Source organism: Pseudorca crassidens, chromosome 14 (assembly GCF_039906515.1).
Source record: "Pseudorca crassidens isolate mPseCra1 chromosome 14, mPseCra1.hap1, whole genome shotgun sequence".
NCBI classification, from domain to species: Eukaryota; Metazoa; Chordata; class Mammalia; order Artiodactyla; family Delphinidae; genus Pseudorca; species Pseudorca crassidens.
Genome location: NC_090309.1, coordinates 11,579,591 through 11,600,152, shown reverse-complemented (window position 1 = coordinate 11,600,152; position 20,562 = coordinate 11,579,591).

Sequence of the window (20,562 nt, the reverse complement as noted above, 5' to 3'; positions counted from 1 at the left end):
CGAGAGAAGTGCCCCTGAGCTGGAAAATGTTTGTGACTGTTAGGAAGAGATCCAAGATAGATCCCAGATTTGTGAGACACTGTGCTGTTCCAAGCACTCTCCCATCTGACTTTAATAGAAAATGATTATATTTGTAGAAAATGAGAGGCAAAGAAATGAATGAGCTTATGGGAGCTTTGCCATGAGATGCAAAATATCTGCATGGAAAGCAGAGTAGACATGATTGCTGGGGGACATGCACGGAATTCCTCAGTGTTCACTGAGTATCAAACTGAAATGTCAATAAGGGCCAGAAGAAAACTTAAATATATGAAGTAAGTGGATAAGTAATAAGAGGAGGTGTGGGAAATTGCCAGCAAACTAGAGATCTTGGACTCAGTACAAATATTTTCAAATTCAATTTTTGAATCTTGTAGTGGCCAGCAGCTGCTTGCAGACATGAGAGACAATTCCAGTGAGACTGGTGCCTGTGTACTTGACCGTCCCTGCTGTCTGGACACCTTCAGTGCTAGTTGTGATTGTCTTTTCTATACTATGAGCCCAGGAATTAAGCTTGGTTGTATAACGGAAACACAAACGTCAGTGGCTTAAGCAAGATAGGGTTGTCTGCTTCCGATTACGATGTAGAAAGATATAAACAATTTCCTCCCATGTTGATGAAAGAATTAACTATATAGAATAAAAAGCATACGTTTCATGGGGTTTTCAAAGACTGGTAGATGTAAGGAAGCTGCGATGGGCTGAATTGCAGAGGGACACACCCCCTACAGGTGAGTTGAGAGCCCTGGAGTTCTCTGGGGGCAGGTGAGCACAGACGGAGAAGAAGCGTCCTGGGTGCGGGGAAGCTGTTAGGGTCTGAAAGAGTTCCACATGCAACTAGCCATCTCCCTGTCCAACAACTCTCTCCCTTCCCCTGGAATTTTGCTGGGGAAGTAGCACTGGAGAAGGGGCTGGTCAGCAGAGAGAATGCAGAGAGCATACACATTCCTGTGGTGCTTGCGTTGTGAGCCCTGCAGGAGGTGGACCTAAAGATGAGCCTAGACTTTCCCAAACAATGGCTTTCCCCACCATCCAACCACAAGGAAAAGGTGAGTCCCTTAATGGCAGCCTGAGGCTGGGCTACGAGAGTTTCTTACAGTAGGTGAAAAGTGGTAGGACAGAAATTCAAGGCAGAAATTGCCAGATTGCGTAAAAAAACAAGACCCAACCACACGCTTTTAACACACGTTAAGTAAAAGGACGGAAAAGGAAAAACATGGCCACGCCCAGAGTCAGTGTGGGAGGGCACTCACACAGGGGTGTGGCTTATTGACACAGGGTCGTGGTGCATGGGGGGGACCACTTGGAGTTGGAGGTAGCATGGCAGGTGGGGGAGGGGAGAGGTGATTCTGGGCTGGGGGAGAACGTCTGTGGCCCGTTGATCCCTCTTCTGGGAATGGCTGCTTGTTCTTCCCCAAAGGAGGCTGAGAAATGCCCACAGCAAGCAGGCTGTCTGAGGACCCCCTAGACTACCAAGGCCTTTCTCCTTCTCTTTCTGTGACCACTTAGGCCTGGCTGGATGGCCTCCCCAGCACAGGGGACAGGCATGGTCTTACTAAGGCCTCCTTTCCTTTTCCCCTCATAGGTCTGAGAGGGGAACAAAACTCAAGTGCTCCTTCATTTTAGGTAGAAGGGCTTTGAGGGTTAGAGAACGCCTTAGGGAGAGAGTGTGGCTCCAAATATGGTCTGTTGTTCCAGGAGGTAATTATACCAACACTCTGGCCCTGAATATGGGATCATGGCCAACACAGCCCAGTCCCTGCCTTCCGGGGTTGTTGGGAGGCCTGGCTGGTGCATGAAACCCCTTAGGCCTTAGCCAGGTATCAGGCGCTGATGGTGCCTAGTGGATGTGCTTAGGTTGGCTTAGAGTGCCCCCTACTGGGAGAAGGCCTGGACAGCAACACAGAGCGTCCGGGTTGCTGTGCAAAAATTCTCCGGGACCGTGTACTCAACCGCTTCAGAGGACATATGCTTAGGGGGGTTGTACTTTAAAATTATTGTAAAAATATGAGCATATTAAATTGTTAATGTACAGGGACTGTATTTATTATCACTGCATGTAGTTCTTGAGGGGCTACCATGATAACATATGGCCAGTATTCTGAAAGTGTAAAGGCTTACATGAGTGTGAGGAATTTATATTAATTAATTTATTAATTAATTAATTAATTAATTAATTAATTAATTAATTTAATTAGAAATAATGCGCATTATTTATAGGACAACTTATTAGGAAGCTCAAATGTATTTATGGATGTTGATTAATCTAGAGACCATTTCTCTTTCAGAGAAGTTAAGTAATTTTTATCCTGTTGATAGAAATTGGGTCCATGCTAATGTTCCCTCTTCAGTGAGCGTTTAGGTTAAATGATGTTATGCGCCAATCCTGGATTGCGCTGACTGGGTCATGCAGTCCAGCGTTCCTGTGTAGTGGGTGCAGAAGTTCAGGGGGCCTATGAGTTACAGGCTCCGTGAGCAGGGCCAGAGATAGGGCCGCTGAAAGTCATGGTCATGGCTGGGAGTACTGTGTCAAAAAGGACATCACTCCCTGAAGTACAAAGTTGTTTTCTCTCTGGCTACTGCTAAGCACTGATGGGACAGGAAGACTGAGGTTCTAGTTTATTTGGTCCTTTATTTATTTAAATTAAGAAAATACTTGTTTAAAGAGTTGATGTCAGTTTCCACTTTCTTATTTGTTTCTGTTCTGTTATTCATCACAATAATTTAGTCAAGTGCCTGGGTTTATATGCATGAAATAAATTTAGTTCCTACATGCTGGGTTCTTATAAAAGAAGGGGGAGGAGGGGGGGCGTGGGGCAGGAGGAGAAAAACTAGGCGGGCACACAGAAACAACCACACAAACAAATCACTGTTCTCAAGATGGCGTTTAGCGTGAGTTCCCACCGTGAGTCCATGGAGTGGGGAGTAAAAAGGTAGTAAGCACAGGACATGTTCTGATCAAATGAGGCGGGTGCAGACCTCTGGGGTTGACTACAAGGGCACTGAGTTTCGGTGAGGGTGGGGGGAATGAAGGGAATGTGCAAGGTAAAGGTAGGGGAGACAACCCAGAACACAGTGGGTCTGCGAGGGCACCGGAGAGGGAAGACTGGGGCAGGGGGCAGGTTACGAGAGGTTCCGGGCAGTCAGAGGTGGCGAGGGCACAAGAGCCAGGCTGCGGAAGGGGTGGGGGGTGGTGGAGAGCTTTCCTCATCCTCCCTGACCTGGTCATGGGGCTGATCAAATGTTTTCACACGTGGCTGTTGAGAAGACAGGAAAGTGGCCTCTTGGTGGGCCTGGAGGACGGGGGAGAAAGTGACAGCAAACCCCACCTGCCCTTCTCCTGTCTCCCTCCTTCTCCCTCAGGCTCCCTCCTCTAGGGCTGCCTTGCCCCGGAGCAGGGTCTGTACAGCCTTGCCCAGGGTCCTTGTGGCTGCAGGTGGAGGCTGGTGACTGCGGTGGCCTGATCACTCGTCTTTCCGGAGGCCAGAAGCCCCAGGGTCTCGTTGGATTTCAGGATATCAGCCCAACAGGTTGATGGTGCCAACACAGTCCTAACTCAGGACCTGGGCTGAGTTAGGATCAGCCCACCCTCCATCACTCCAGGAAGCCCATTGTGCCCTGGGCTCCTGCCCGTGGGTCACTCCCCCAGGTAGTCACCTAGGAGAGCATGACTTGCCCCAAACTCTTTGTGAATGGCTTCAGAGCATGAATACCCTCCATGGTGACAAAGTTTCATTATTTAAGGTTAATTTTTATTTGGGAAATAGCCAAACTTTTGTTGGCATCAAGAGTGCCCCTATCATAAGCTAAGAGATGGAGTAGTTAGTTCATTCCTACTGCCCTGCCTGGAACTCAGAAGAATATGGTCAATCCATATTTGTTGAAATGAACCAAGAAATGAGGCAGTGGCTACAGAGGTGAGGATGCTCATTTGCTTGTGGAACTTTCAAGTAGGATCTTCCAAACTGTTAAGAGAATACTCAGACATCTTTATGTTGGTGTGTTTGATTTGGAAAATAGACAATAAAAGAACCATTGAATTGTAGTTCCACTTCCAAGCAAGTAAGTACCCCAATAACCCTTCATTTCCCTCTGTGTGACAGAAAGGTATTTAACCCAGTGACCAGACCTCTCTGTGTTATTTTTTTATTTAATTTTTAAATTTATTTTTATTATTTTTTTTTGCGGTACGCGGGCCTCTCACTGCTGTGGCCTCTCCCATTGCGGAGCACAGGCTCCCGACGCGCAGGCTCAGCGGCCATGGCTCACGGGCCCAGCCGCTCCGTGGCATGTGGGATCTTCCCGGACCGGGGCACGAGCCCGTGTCCCCTGCATCGGCAGGCGGACTCTCAACCACTGCGCCACCAGGGAAGCCCACTTCTCTGTGTTTTGGTTTCCTCACCTCTAAAATAAGAACAATGGAACCTACCTCATAAGGTTGTTATGAGGATCAAAAGAGATACATTTGTCCAAAGCTACCTGGGAAGTGCTATAACGTTGCAAACCACAGTGGAGTGCACGCCCCTCATCTCCAAGTCTAAACGTGCACGTGGTGAATAGTGCTGCCATGTAAGTTCCCCTTGTCCTGAAGTGCCCTTCTCCTGGCAGCAAGAGACCCAATGGGCTGCTTCCTTAGACAATAGCTCAGGTGACTGGAGCCCTTCACTAGGGAGTACAGGACTGGAGATCAGTTCCAGTGTGGGATGGTTGGTTGGTGGCATTTCCCAGTTACCCCCTGCCCTGCAGTGTGGGCGGGGCAGCGGTTCTGGCCTGCTCACTGGCAGGTGGCAAAGCCCCGTCTACCCCTAAGGCGATTGCTATGTAATCCCATCAGTGGCCAGTAGGTGGCACAAGACACCCACCATGGCCACTGGCTTTGCCCCATTCAGCCTTTCTCAGAAGGGAAAAATCTATTTCTAATCCAGCCTGGGCTTTATGGCAATGCTTAATCACATGGAAGGGAACATGCAATAACTACTGGTATTTCTGTAAACACACATGCTTAGAGCAGCTGCCAGTTGGGGATGAGGACCGAGGGAGAACACTCAGTGAGAGGTCTCCTGAGGACAGTCTATAAAAGGAAAACCCTGTGGGTTTTTAATTTAAGAGCCTCCCAGCTAACCTTTGTGACTCATCGAAAGAAACATTTTGAACCCGGATGGAGAGTGATAATACATTTTTTGGATTGTAACCTGGTCCTCCTCCTGCCCTGCCCCCTCCCCCTTCCCCCACATGGCAGGTTTCAGAAGGGCTAGGCCGCAGGGCAGCACCTTCTGAACTGATGTTGGCTTATTTTCCTGTTCTTTGATCCTGGCAAGTTGCCTGCTTCTCGGGTTCATCCTTTCTCTGGAGGAAAGTTGATTTGAATCTCATTCTGCCATTAATAAAATTGGCACCAGATGGATGTGAAACTGAAGAGGAGACACATCACAGCAAAACAAAAAGTGTAATCTGGTCAACCATGGGGGAGTAAGGATTGGGTGCTTTTAATTTTAATATGTGTGGACACTTTAAAAAATTGTGGTGAAATACACCACATAAAATTTACCATCTTAAGCATTTTAAGTGTATAGTTCAGTAGTATTTAATACATTCATATTGTGTAGTCATCACCACCATCCATCTCCATAGGTTTTCCTCTTATGAAATGGAAACTCTGTATCCATTAAACACTAACCCCTCATTTTTCCCTCCCTGCAAACCCCGGCAACTACCATTCTGCTTTCTGTCTATGAATTTGATTACTCTAAGTACCTCATATAAATGGAATCACACAGTATTTGTTCTCTTATGTCTGGCTTGTTTCACTTAGCATAATGTCCTCAAGGTTCATCTATGTTGTAGCAGGTGTCAGAATCTCCTTCCTTTATAAGGGTGAATGCTATTCCAATATATATATAGACCACGTTTTGTTTCTCCCATCCTCTGTTGATGGATACTTGGATTGCTTCCACCTTTTGGCTATTGTGAATAATGCTATGAACGGGGGTATACAACTATCTGTTTGAGACCTGCTTTCAATTCTCATGGGTATATACTCAGAAGTGGAACGGCTGGATCATGTGGCTCTATTTTTAATTTTTTGAGGAACTGCTACATTGTTTTCCATAGTGGCTGCACCATTTTACATTCCCATCAACAGTGCACAAGAGTTCCAATTTCTCTACATTCTTGTCAACATGTATTATTTCTTTTTTTTTTTTTTTTTTTAGAGTAGCCATCCTAATGGGTGTGAGGTGGTGTGTGGACACTAGAAGCTAAGTTTGTTTTTTCTAGGACTTTCTTTTGAGTGGGCTAGGCAACCTGATAGCTTCTTATGAAGGTGGTCTTGCGATAAAGAAGTTCTCTCCCCCTGTGCCATCTCCTCAGAGCATCCAACCACGGAGCTCTTCGTGTACATCTACACCCCAGGGACCCACTAGAGAGCAGCTTCATTTGGCCCAATCTTAGGTCACTGGAATTTCTTGAGGTGTCACCAGGCTAGTGCTGAAGAGGACACAGCTACAGGTCCTCTGAGGACAGGAGCGAGGCAGGCTGATTTGCTAACTGCACTGTGTCGCCCTCCTGCCCCCCACACGGGTGGCAGGTCCCAGGAATCCCTTCCTCACCGAGCCTCTCCCTGGAATAGGACCAGGGAGGTTGGGAAGCTTGAAGTCCTCTGCCTGGCCACCATATTCTCAAGGCGTTTGCAATATGCAATAACATTGCCAGGGACACAGCGCATGCCCATTTATCCAAAGTGGGGCAGCGGTCACCAGAAGTGTCTGCCCACAGCACCCTTCAGTCACCCGCCAAACATTCTCTGGGGGTCAACTGCATATATTGTGGGTTGGCCTCTGATTTCTAGATTCATTCATCTCAAAAACTTTTCTTGCACATCCCCTAGGAGCTACATTGTGGCAGACACAAGTCAGTAAAAGGCAGTCTGCCCTCACAGAGCTGAGAATCACGGAGGGGGAGACCCGCAGGGCGGGTGTAATAAGCCTTTCCGTGAAGGGTCAGGGTGCTTGGTGAGGTGGGCTGGCTGGGTGATGCCCTCGGGCAGGCGCGCACCTGAGTCCCACGTTGGCCACGTATTTGCTCTGTGAACTTGGCAAAAACGAGAGTGATGATAGCTACTTTGGAGCTGCTGCAAGGTTTGAACGAGCTAATGATGCATGTAGAAGCCTCTGGAACAGAAGCGGAGGTGCTTTTCAGTGTTGTCACTCTTTCCTCTGGACGTCTGCTTAGCATAAGGTTGGGGAGAGAGGAGAAAGTTCAGGGTATGAGAGTGATAGCGTGACTTCTCCAGCTGCACCCAGCGGACAGCCCACAGTGACGGCTCCCTGGCAGACAGATGGACGTGCTCCCTGCAGTGGGGAGTGAGAGGCAGCCAGAGAGGAGCCCCAGCTCTGGGACTCTTTGCCATCCCCCTGGCCCCCCCACCCCGCCCCGCCGGTCAGGGATGAGTCCCTGCACAAGAACTGCCACTTTCTGATTAAACTGGGGTTTGGACTTCGGAAGGTCTCAGCCTTTCGGGAGAAGGCTGTTCCCAGATTTCTGCTGTGTTCCTGCAGTCAGCCAACAGCCGAGCTGCCCAGAGGCAGGTGCAACTCATTCAAGTGCAGGAGAATTCCAGTTTTATTATTAAAAAAAAAAATCACATCATTCATCGAGCATTGGAAACTTTAAGACGTTTGTTGGCTGATAATTAATGGGTTGTTTGTGGGTAATGGCTTGTTATTAAATGGAAGCTAATAACTTCTGGAAGGTTGTTCCAGTAATCATCTTGGTTAACAGTTTATCGTTTGAAATATCTAATAACATTGCCAGGGACATGGCGTATGCACATTTATCCAAAGGGAGCAGGCCTCTCCCTTTCTCTGATTTCATCTCATTCTTTCTTTACAACACACCCGTGTCACAGCATGGTGCCCCATTTTACAGATGGGGAGTTGGAGGCTGAGGCTAAAGGCACAGGAAGGCTGGGGGGCGAATGGCTGGAGCAGACCTGGGGGGGGGGTCTCGAGGATGCGCTCATTTTGGTCATGGCTTCCCACAGCACACGCATCCCTAACCCTGGTCGGTTGGCCTCTGTCTTTGCCGGTAGTTGTTGATCTGAAATAAATAGATGGCCGGATATTTCTCCAGCAAAGATGGGTTTATCAGGAATCACCACAGAATTGCAATTTGGTGTCTGCAACCATGGTGAGCCACACGGAAGTCTCCCTACAGCAAGAGAATGAGGATGCTTTTATAGAGAGGAAGAGGAAGTTGAGAGGGTTATAGTAAACAAGGAGTCCATGGCTTTTCATTGGCTGAGTCCTCACCAGGAAAGAAGAGGCGTTTTTCTTCTTCCCGTTGGGCTGTGTGCTATGGTCGCAGGGCGTGAGAGCTCCCCCTTCTGGTCTCCTGCCTCTACTTAATTCAGGTATCTCTTTATTCATTTTACAGTTCTGAGATACACTTGCTGGTGTTTGAGAAGCTCCCTTTCCAGGAGAGAAGCTCAGCTTCCGGGCAGGCAATTTAAAATACAACCTAGTTGTGTCTATGGGTATAGAATGCAGGCAGAGAGCAGTGAATGCAGATCCAGCTTGGCCACGCATGAGCGAACGACCCTGCGCATTTTCCCCTGTAGCTTATATCTTTTGTTAACTAACCAAAGACAGGATATGATTGGCCATTTCTTCTCCTGGAGGGGCTACAGAGCAGAGAACCCTCCTTCCTCCCAAGGCTGAGGAGCGTAGCCCTTGGGGGGAAGAAGGACAGAAGGTAGAGTAGGCAGAAGTAGAGTAGGGGAAGCTCGTTTGACCCGGAGCCCTGGGAAATGCGAAGGTTGTAGATTCTTTGCTGAGTCGGGGCATTAGCTATCCTCCTCTATTTTTGCAAATTCCCTGGAGTTTGGTTGCAAATGGCCCAGCACCTTCTTGTGGCTTGTGAAATCAGGAATGTGGGCAGAGTTCAGCAGAGACTGAGGGCCACGGCTGGGGGTGCCTCACAGCCCTTTCATGCCTGGCTGTGGCAACCTTTAATTTGGGGACTCTTGCGGTATTGTTGGTGTTATTTGGGGTTTTGGCTTCAAGAAAATCTGTGATGCTGTCGTTGTTATTTCGCAAAAATTGGTAGCAACGGTTGGCATGTAATGTGGTAGCGTTGGTCGTCCTGTGTTTGCCCAACACCTTCCAGGACAGTGAGGTGGGGGAAGGGAGTGTGGTCAGTTTGCTGACCTGCAGACTCCCACCGTGGGCACTTCACATGCCTGCTCAAGAATCTTCCCAGGCTCAGGGCATGTGTCAATTTGAAAAAATAACATAGATGACCTTCATTGTTTGCCCCCGAAAGAAGCAGCTTCATGGTTTGTTTTCTAGCGAGGAACAAAGAGAGAAGTTTGGTTCTCTAGAATCTGACCAGGCTCTATGGGATGACGCATCTCAGTACTTACATCTGCTGTGTTCCTGTCCCTCTGACTTTCACAGACTCGTCTTATTCCTTTGAGCTACAGATGCTCGTGGCGCTTACGCCTTGGGATCCTTCGTGTTTTTTACGGCCAGTTTCTAAAGATCATGCTGGCCTTTCTTTAGTGGTCCAGGAACTCACAGGGTTAATCCTTGGGGCAATGTTCCCCTCTGGGCACCTGCATGACCTGCTCCATCTTCACCTGTGATCACCTGGGGTGCACCCCTCCTCTCTGGGGGCCCCTCTTCTGTGGGGTGATGGAATGCATCCCCTCTGGGGTGGATCGCTTTATGTCTGTCTGCTTTTACTGGGACACATCAGTGGCCAGCCTGTGGATCCCATTCTGGCTTTCTGAAGGTGTGCCCTGACGTAGACCACCTTTTTCTAGCAAGGATGGGACACCAGGGATTCCCTCCCGGCCTCTCGTTCCATGTAACCACAGCTTTGTGCTGGAACAGAGGTGCAGACAGCAAGTTTGTTAAAGAAGGACAGGGACAGAGTCTATAGACTGATTTTTTGGAGAACGGAGGTGGGGACCTTTAAAAAGTATTGAGATGTAATTTGTGTAACAGAAAATCAACCCATTTTAAGAGCACCCTTAATGAATGTTGGTGATTATACATAGTTGTATAACTACCACCACAATCGAGATACAGAACCCTCCTTCGCCCCAGGAGGTCCCCTTTAACCTCTTGGGAGTCATCCCCACCTTGGCCCCGGCAACCAGTGACCTGTTTTTTTATCACTATGGTTTTGCCTTTTCTAGAATTTCAGATAAATGGAATCGAGCAGTGTGTAGTCTTTGCACGTGGCTTCTTTCCCTCAGCGGAATCTATCTGAGGCTTGTCCTCTCGGGTATCCGTGGTTGTTCCTCTTTTTTGCTGAGTGGCTTTGCACTGTCTGGACGCACCACCATTTGACTTTACTCGATGGACATTCAAGGTGTTTCTGGTTTTGGGTGATGAGGAATAAAGTGGTTGTGACCATTCATGTACAGGTCTTTGTGTGGACTTGTGTTTTCATTTATCTTCGGTCTGCCGGGTCGTGGGGTAGACGTATATTCAACTTTGTAAGATACTGCCTAACAGTTTTTCAAGGTGACTGTAGCAATTTGTTTCCCAAATGGGTACTTTTAGTCTGGGACATATAACTAGTCTTCCTGACATCCACGGGTCCCTATCTGTACAATGATTTTCGAGAAGTTTATTGGATCCACATGTAATTAAGGTATGTGGCTTTTAGGCAAAAGATGATTACATATCTCTGGATGGGATGACCCCAGTGTTGAACTCTCAGCACTGTGCAAAGGTCTGTGTTGTCCTCCCGAGAAAACCAAATACATCTCGCCACAGTCCGTGCGAGAGTCAGGCCTTCTGAGCGTCCTTCCAGCTCTCGTGTGTCAGCTTTGCGTGTGTACCTCACATGCAAGTTTCAAGTTCACCCTGTGTTGAGATCATGCCTGAGGGCAAGAGGGAAAAATATCTGTGGCTGTCAAATCGGGTGGGAAGTGATTAACCATGGAGATTCTGAGCCTCGCTGAACTCTTTTGTTCCCTGACCTTTATCTCACCTGCGGCAGGGGCAGGCTGGGTCAAGTTTAAATCCGAGATGACAAGTGTCTGAGGCTAAGCAAGGTTTCTGCTGAGTGCTTGCTTGGGGTCAATGGCTCTGTGTCTCCCACCTGGTGAAAACTGACTCGCAGTGAAAAAAGGAGCTCTGGGGCTGAACCACTTGCCTTGGCTTGGGGCTAGAACTCCCTACATGGTTTTCAGAGCTCTTTGGGTGTGTTGAGGGCCTCTCGGTTTGCGCAGCACCTGAGTCACTGCTGTATGTTGGAAGCCCCTTGCTCACGGCGCCCCTGGACCTTGCGAAGTGCAAAACGGTTGCTTCTCTAAAAGTTTGGCCAATTTTTCTTTTAAGACTTAAACAAAAATGTATGGGACTTCCCCGGCAGTCCAGTGCTTAAGACTCTGTGCCTAAACTGCAGGGGACGCGGGTTCCATCCCTGGTCGGGGAACTGAGATCCCACATGAGGCGTGGGGCGGCCAAAATAAATAAATAAACTTATTGGCTCAAGTAACTGAAAAGTTTAAGGGAGATTTGACCCAACCTGATCCAGGCGTTTGAGTGGATATTTCCTCCTCTTCTTTGCCAGCTCTGTGCTAGCTTTTTTTTTTTTTTTTTAATCTTAGAAATGTTTTATCATTTTCATTATTGTAATAAAATATACATAAGTCAAATTTGCCATTTGAACCGTTTTTAAGTGTACAGTTCAGCGACATTAAGTACATTCACATCGTTGTGCAGCATCACTTTCTCCTTCCCAAACTGAGATCCTACCCACTACACAATAACTTGTATATTTTGTGGCAGGCGCGTACCATGTCCGTGGTCCCGTTGCGTCTCGAGTCACGTGATTTGTGGCATTTAGACAGTGTCACTTATTCATCACTAGGTAAAATTTGGCCTCTGAAGAAAAGGCTTCTTCACACTGTCCTCAATTCTCAGGATGCCGCCTCACTTTTTCACCATTTTTGAGACCGTGGTAGCTGTAGAACCCCTAGTTTATTTATGGCTCAATAGTGGGAATCCAAGCATCTTCTGGGGACACACGTGGAGGTTAAGGCCCAGGGTCAAGTTTAGGTGGGGTTCACTCCATCTAAACCCTTGTTTGGGGGCAGGGGGATTACCTCTATTTTTCCACCGAGAACAGTGACCAGACACCAGGAAATGTCACGCCATGAACCTCTGGATTATAGCTCATTTTTGTAAAGGTATGTGGGTCCTGTCCCAATGTTGGAAGGCCCTGGCAGGCACACCCATGGCCGATGGCAGGCCCTCACTGGCACACAGTCCTCCAGCCTCCAGGTGCCAAGTCTTTCCTGGGGTCAGCTTCTCTTGTCCCCTCCGCTGGTCTCAAGGTCCCTGACTGCCCTGGTGTGTGCTTTGATGTGCCCTTGCTTCCCTTAAAACCCGGCTTTCAGAATCTCTCTGAAAGAGAACAGCGTACAATATTACCTAATTTGTCTTTAATCCAGTAGTCCTAGGATAATCCCGGAGAGGCAAGTGGTCGCCTGTACACACCCAGGCTTACTCTATAAAGACCATGTTGGGAAACGACAATATTTTTCTGTTTTAAAATCAGTAGGTTTGGAAGGAGCTGGGAAACTGCGGGGTTTAGTTACAAAATGACTGTAATTGTGGGAGAAGTATTTTCTTTCAATTCGAAACTCATTGAACAAGATATACAGTTTAGAAATAATTTACAGTTGGAGGAAGGCTCTTTCTTCCAAGGCGGGCGGCCAGGGGACACCTCCCAGTTGGAAGGGTGGTTGAGGGGGTGATGGAGGGGGCCTCAGGGGAACCTCATCTTGTTCTCACCCAACTTCGACGCAGCCAGGCGAAGTGGAAAGTCATGGTGTGGGAAGAGAAAGCCCCAGTTTTTTTCTCTCCCGAGGACGCTGGGCTGAGCACAGGTTATCAGGTGGGCACTGCAGTGGGCCACCAAGGGGCATGGGTCACCGAGGGCGCCATGATGGGTGGTCCTTCCCTTTGCCTGCACAGCTCTCATCGGCATTATGAACGAATGTCTACTGAAGGCCACGTGGCGCTGAACACCATGGAAGCAGGACACAGAGATGCAGGCCTCACCCTCGCTAGGAGAGAGGGAGAGCCCCTGTCACAGGATGATATACAACTGGTGCCTGGTCAGTGGTCAAGGTCACAGGTCTAGGCCTGGCCAGGGGAGGGGATATCATGGGGGGCTCCATGGGGCAGGGGTTACAGCAGCTCTTATGGGACGGACGGGGCTTGGACAGTATTGGATGGTTTAGTAGGAATGAGTCAAGCAGAACAGAGGGGCTGCCTCTCCTAGAGAGACAAATGGCGTGAACCAGGCACTGGTGTGGGTGGGGCGTGGTGTGTGTGTGTTCGGGGTGTGCGGGAGGGCTGGGACTGGCCCTGATGGAGGCTACCCGGGGGAGGAGGGACGTGGGCTTGCGGGGACTGGAGGATGACCAGACTCTGAGAGCCAAGCGTTTGGACAACAGGGTGTCTTGGATGGTTCCGGAAGGTGAATATTGAAGCCTTGTTTTAGACAAACATGCTAGAGGCGCCCAGGCCGATTCGAAGGGCTTTCCCCGCTTTCTCTGCTCCCCCTCTAAGTAGGCAGCGGAGCCTGCCTTTAGATTCCTTCTAAATGCTGTCGGCTTCCATCTGTCCGCCAGCAAACATCTGTGTTCCGTCAACGATCTGAGTATCAGACACATACACAGTTGAGTCTTGAACCACAAGGGGATTGGGGTGCCTCGTGTAACTTTACAGTCTGGCCCCCAGTCTCCTTGGATTCAGCCAGTTGTGTAGGACTGTAGCATGTATTTACTGAAAAACATCTGTGTATGAGTGAACCCGTGCCGTTCAAATCCTTGTTGTTCAAGGGTCAACTGTACTACAACATGCGGTGTGTGTTTGTGTGCGCGTGCGCCTGCCTGCATGCAAGTACCTCAAATACCAGCTACACGCTCTGCGCTGTCCTGTGTAAGCCTCTAGTCCGGAGTCTCCCCTGAACTCAAGACACATATAGCCTGCTTCACATCTCCACCTGGACCTCTCAGTCATCGTGAACTTGACACACCCCTTAACGAGCTCCCTGCCTGCTCCCCGCCCCCCCCCCCACCCACCCAGCCTGCTCTTCCTCCAGGCCGCCCTCCCAGCACTCCATTCTCCCAGCTACTCAGGGTGAAAACTCTGAGTCATCTCTGACACTTCTTTCTTTCACACCTGACACCTGATTCATCAGTGATCCTGTTGGCTCCCCCTGTGAAATATATCCAGAATCCATCCACTTCTCCCCACCTGGCACTCAAAGCCACCCTCACGCCCCATCTGGACCACTGCAAGTGATGGCCAGCGGGACTCCCTGCTTCTCCCCACTGCAGACCGTCCTCAGCATCCTCTAAAAACAAGTCAGGTCACTTCACTCCTCTGCTCAAAACCATCAAATGGTTGCCCTTTCCCCTCAGCGTAATATTCCAGGTGCTTACAAAGCTCTCCATGGTCTGGTCTGTGGTACCTCTGTAGCTTCACCTCTGACCCAGATCACTCTGCTCACTTTCTCCTCCTTTACCAGACAGCTGGACATCCCTTAATCAGCGAGCACACACCCGCCCCAGGGCCTTTGCACCAGCTGTTTTCTCTACCTGGAACACTTGCCTTCTGATATCTGCATGGCTAGCTCTTTCATCCCATTCAGGTCCCTTACCACAGAGTGGGAGGAACTCTCTATAAAATAATAGCCCTGTCTCCATCATTCTTTTTTTTTTTTTTAATAACCAAGAAATAAGCTTCATATCATGGGGTCTTTATTAAAATACCAAAACACAGGAGAACTTTTAATGAAACATTTCTATTCCAGGGACTTGCCCAAGTATTTAAAATGAATTTCTAGTTCTCCTGAGTTTACAGAAGGATTTCATCTGCTTTTGCAGTAATGAGGATAAGAAACCAGCTGTTATCTAAGAAATTTTGTGAGCATTTGCAATAAAATAACCCTCTATCATTCTTTTATTCCTTAACTAACCCTGCCTGTTTCTGTTTTACTTATCACCACTTGACATTATTCTTGTGAATTGCTTGTCTCCCTGCTCTTAAGGAAATATGTGAGAGCAAAGAACTTTGTCTTATTTTCTGATTATCACCAGAACTTTGAACAGTTCTGGCATTTGGAAGCTGCTCAGTAAGTGTTTGCTGGATGAATTAGTTTGTTAGAGGTATTGGGGGGTCTGGACTGGGAAGACATTGTGTACTATTGTGGTAATCTCCACGTGGTATGGTAAAGGCATAGACTAGAGTGGGGGCCTCAGGGGTGTAAAGGAAGGAATAAATGGAGAAAGGGTATTTGTTTATTCATTTTTCTTTTCCATTATGGTTTATCACAGGATACTGAATATAGTTCCCTGTGCTCTACAGTCGGACCCTGTTGTTTATCCATTCTGTATATAATAGTTTGCATCTGCTAACCCCAAACTCCCAACCCATCCCTCCCTGACCCGCTTACCTCCTTGGCACCTGCAAGTCTGTTCTCTGTATCTGTGAGTCTGTTTCTGTTTCGTAGATAAGTTCATTTGTGTCCTATTTTAGATTCCACATATAAGTGATATCGTGTGGTATTTGTCTTTCTGGCTTACTTCACTTCGTATGATAATCTCTAGGTCCATCCATATTGCTGCAAATGGCATTATTTCATTCATCTTTATGGCTGAGTAATATTCCATTGTATATATGTGCCACAGCTTTATCCATTCATCTGCCGATGGACACTTAGGTTGCTTCCATGTCTTGGCTATTGTAAATAGTGCTGCTATGAACATTTGGGTGGATGTATCTTTTCGAATTACAGTTTTGTTTGGATATACGCCCAGGAGTAGGATTGAAGGGTCATATGGTAGCTCTGTTTTTAGTTTTTTGAAGAAAAAACCTAAAACTTACAATAAAACTCTGATGTTACAGTTTTATTGTACCATAGACTATTAACCAGTTTTGTATGTAATTTAGTGCAATGAACTGAGTTTGTGTCCCCCGCGAATTCACGTTGAAATCCTAACCCCCAAGATGAGGGTATTAGGATGCGAGGCCTTTAGGAGGTGATTAGGTCATGGAGATGAAGATTTGTGCTCTTATAAAAGAGACCCCAGAGAGCTCCCTCACCCCTTCTGAGACAAAGTGAGAAGACAGCTGTCTATGAATCAGGATGGGGCCCTCACCAGACACTGTATCCGCTGGTGTCATCATTTTGGACTTCCCAGCTTCCAGAACTGGAAGAAATAAATTTTTGTTGTGTATAACCTACTTAGTCTATGGTATTTTGTTACAGCAGCTGAACAGACTAAGACACTTAACTTATCTCAGCATTTTCTTTCCAACTGACTATACATCTCTGCTCTTCAAATGCTGAGAAGCAGCTTTCCCATCGCGTTGATTCCCTCATTAACGGGTTGAATAAATGTGCTTAGTATATATATGAGGGCATGAGGGCCATGTTTCTAATATTTTGAAAAGGATGCTTTGATAGAGGAGATAAAAAGTGCTAGTTATATAAACCCAAAGCTACAAAATGTCAATGTTGCAGAATATGTGTAAAAGACATAAACCACTTTTCCCCCGTATTTCTATGTTTTAGCATATATTTCTCACGGAGGACTGTTCAAAAGGTGGGGAGAGAACATTACTGTCAATTCAAGACCAGCCATTTTCCTCTGCTCACTCACTTCCTGTTTTCTTTTAATAAATTGTCTTTAAAAACATGAAGAATGTACTCTCCTACACTGTTGGTGGGAATGTAAACTGGAGCAACCGCTATGGAGAACAGTATGGAGGCTGCTTAAAAAACTAAAAATAGAACTACCATGTGATTCAGCAAGCCTACTCCTGGGCATATATCCAGACAAAATTCTAATTTGGAAAGATACATGGACCCCAATATTCATGGCAGCACTGCTTACAGCAGCCAAGACATGGAAGCAACCTAAGTGTCCACTGACAGAGGAATGGATAAAGAAGATGTGGTACATATATACAATGGAATATTACTCAGCCATAAAAAAGAATGAAATAATGCCATCTGTAGCAATGTGGATGGACCTAGAGATGGTCATACTAAGTGAAGTAAGTCAGAAAGAGAAAGACATATCATATGGTATCACTCATATGTGGAACCTAATTTTTTAAAAATGATATAAATGAACATGTTTACAAAACAGAAACAGACTCACAAACATAGAAAACAAACGTATGGTTACCAAAGGTGAAAGGAGGGGAGGAGGGATAAATTGGGACATTGGGGTTGACATATGCACACTATTATATATAAAATAGATAATCAACAAGCACATACTGTATAGCACAGGGAACTATATGCAATATCTTGTAATAACCTATAATGGAAAAGGATCTGAAAAAGAATAGATATATAACTGAATCACTTTGCTGTACACCTGCAACTAACACAACATTGTAAATCAACTATATGTCAATAAAAAACCAAACAAAAACAAAAAAACATGAAGAACGTGACCCAGCTGTGAGTCCTGGCTGGGCCCTGCCAGGGCCGTAATTGAGATGGGGGTGCGCTCTGCCAGGACACCTCCTCCACCACCTTCTGGGGTCCCAAACCAGATCTTGCGGTTTGCTTGTGGGGCAGGGGCGCCGGGCTGGGAGTGAGGAGGTGTGAGTCCTTCCATCTTCCATCAGTTAGGAGATGGAAGGTCTTAGCAGAGCTGCCGTGTGCAGCAATGCAGAGGTCGAGGCTCCCCAGTATTCTACACGTCCCTCTTCTCTGGGGTGGGTGCCCCCTGGAGGCGCCTCCGTTCTGCCCCAGATCTAGCTTTGTCTGCAATTCACACCAAGGTTGCGCATAACTTCTTTTTATCACTGTGGGCCTTCGTTTCCCCCTAAGGGCCAAAATGGAAAGCTTACCTCCTTTATCTACCTCCTGGAGATGTGGAGACAAATGAGAAAAAGAAAACTTATGTGGAAAAAACTGAAAAACGTTACCCAAAAGTTGGAAATAAGGATAAAGGATGACTCCGTGTCCTTTCAATGTCCTACCAGAAAAACCTGCTTTGTAAGTATCATTACTCCAGATGGGAGAAATCCATGGGGGCTTCAGTTGTGGGGTCCTCATCACCGAGACCATCCTTTTATCTTTAGGGGGGTGGCGGCAGGAGGATAGGGGCTATAGCGATCTAGAATCGATCTCCTTATGCATTTCCAAAGTTGAAACAGGGTTCCGTTCTACGAACCTCTGAAAGTGGTTCTTCTTTGTCTAAAACCATTTACCGAACATTAAAAAAAATCACCTGTAAGGAAAATAAAACTGAGGGGACCTGGCTATACCCTCGGTCCTTGAGCTTAAGTTTCTGAGGCTGTCCAGATGGCGGGGGCTCTGGTAGAAGTTGGTTCTCCCAGGGGAGTTCGTTTGAGGCATGGATCCACTTTCCTGGCGCGGAAGGGCTGCAGCCCAGAGTCCACAGGGCTGGACCAGGTGCGGGGCAGGGGCGGGGTTACTCCGTGAGTCCATGACAGACTCTGGCCTGAGAGCCGTCCGTCCTAAGGTTCAGGGGAATCGTGGAACATGCTGTTTTGTGCAGACACCTTCTCTTTCTCAGTGTTGCAACTTTTAAGGGTATTTGCGTCCTGGGTCTCATTTAAAATGCTCCTTTTTACAAGGTGCTTTTGTTAGGAGCAAAATCCACGGATGGTGTGTTTCTAACCTGCTGTGTTGTTCACCTCATGGAAAAATGGGCTTGTTTTGCATTATTGACTCAGTGGAAAATATTACCTTGGTGGGGATGGAGACGGGGTTACCATTTTAAGAAATTTTTTTTAATTAAAAAAAATTTTTTTTGGCCGTGCCACACGCCACGTGGGATCTTAATTCCCCAACCAGGGATCGAACCTGCGTCCCCTGCCTTGGAAGGGTGGAGTCTTAACCACTGGACCGCCAGGGAAGTCCCGGGGCTACCATTTTTGAAATAACTACCTAGGTTTACCTGTGCAGGTAGAATGCAGCATCTCCTATTAACCACAAATGGATTTTGAAAATTTACACAGAATGTGATAAATGCAATGGGGATGACTCCTCTCCCCTTCCCCATTCCTTCCTGGGACCTATATGTATGTATCTACCCTCCCACACCCCAACACACACAAGAGGACATTTTTGAAATATGACGCGATACTACAAAGAGGCTCTTTTAGCATAAAAGCACAGAGGAACCCTGCTCTGGTGAGTTTAATTTTGCAGTCTGATTGTCTTGTGGTTACTCTACCCTGAAGCTAGACCACAGTGAGGGCCTCAATCTCCCCACCCGACCACACCAAAGTAGGGGAACGGGCCACGGGGAACAAAAGAAGAGCTCCCCCCCCCAGCGCCCACGAGAGGGTGACCACAGGAGCCTGGCTTGGGGTGGGCAATGACTGCTTCCAACGCCCCCGTCCCTGTGGGTGCTGTAAGGGTTGGAACGTATGGCCTGATGTGAAGTAAAGGACGGTCCTGTGCATCCATCTGGGCTCTGAGTGTGCTTGAATAGCTACCGGCAAAGTAAACCGTTGGAGATGGACGATTACCCTCTCCCGGCCGATTGGTGGCAGCGTGCTTGGTGACGTGGCTGGCCAGTCAGACATATTTCCACCAAATAGCCCTGCGAGGAGGGAATGTTGCTTTGACCTCGTTGTAGCACACTTCTCTCCCCCCGTGCCCTTCACCACCTATCTATCCCGCTAGTAATCTTCTAAGTTAAATTTTAAAAGTGAGTCCCCTGGGGCTTCCCTGGTGGCGCAGTGGTTGAGAGTCTGCCTGCCGATGCAGGGGACGCGGGTTTGTGCCCCGATCCGGGAGGATCCCACATGCCGCAGAGCGGCTGGGCCCATGAGCCATGGCCACTGAGCCTGCACGTCCGGAGCCTGTGCTCCGCAACGGGAGAGGCCACAGCGTACCGCAAAAACAAACAAACAAAAAAAAAAGTGAGTCCCCTGAGGCCGTGTTTTGGAAACTGTGGATTCAGTGAAAAAGGCAGCTCCCTGGGTTTTGATGGTCTTTCTCTCTTGTTTTTCAGAAGGCATGAAATAATTCATTATAGGCTGAGAACTGGCTGGCGATGTAGGTTCTGTGGTGGGAGGGTCTGGCTTGGATGTCAGGCCGGTGTGGGCTGGGATGCTAGCTATGCCTGGGGCCCTCAGGTGCTTCCTATGGTAGTTGGAAACCATCCTTTTGTGTCTGCTCCCCAAGTAAAGCACCGAGCTCTGGGTCTGGCTCCTGGGGAGGGAGTTCTAGTCCCGGAGGTCATGATTCCCATGTTGCTGGGCAACGCGATACACTAGTCACGCTAAGTCAGTACAGCAGGCCTTGGAGGAAGACCTGGATGGAGCCTTGATGGAGAGAAGAATGTTCTCAACCTTGGCTCTAACAGGCAGGAGCACAGAGCTCCCCAAGGCCTCAATCAGGAAGACCGTGGGGCGGGACACCCTGGGGCCCCGGGCTCTCTGGAAGCTCCGCCTCCTTGGTCCAAATTGGTTACCTACCCAGACTGAG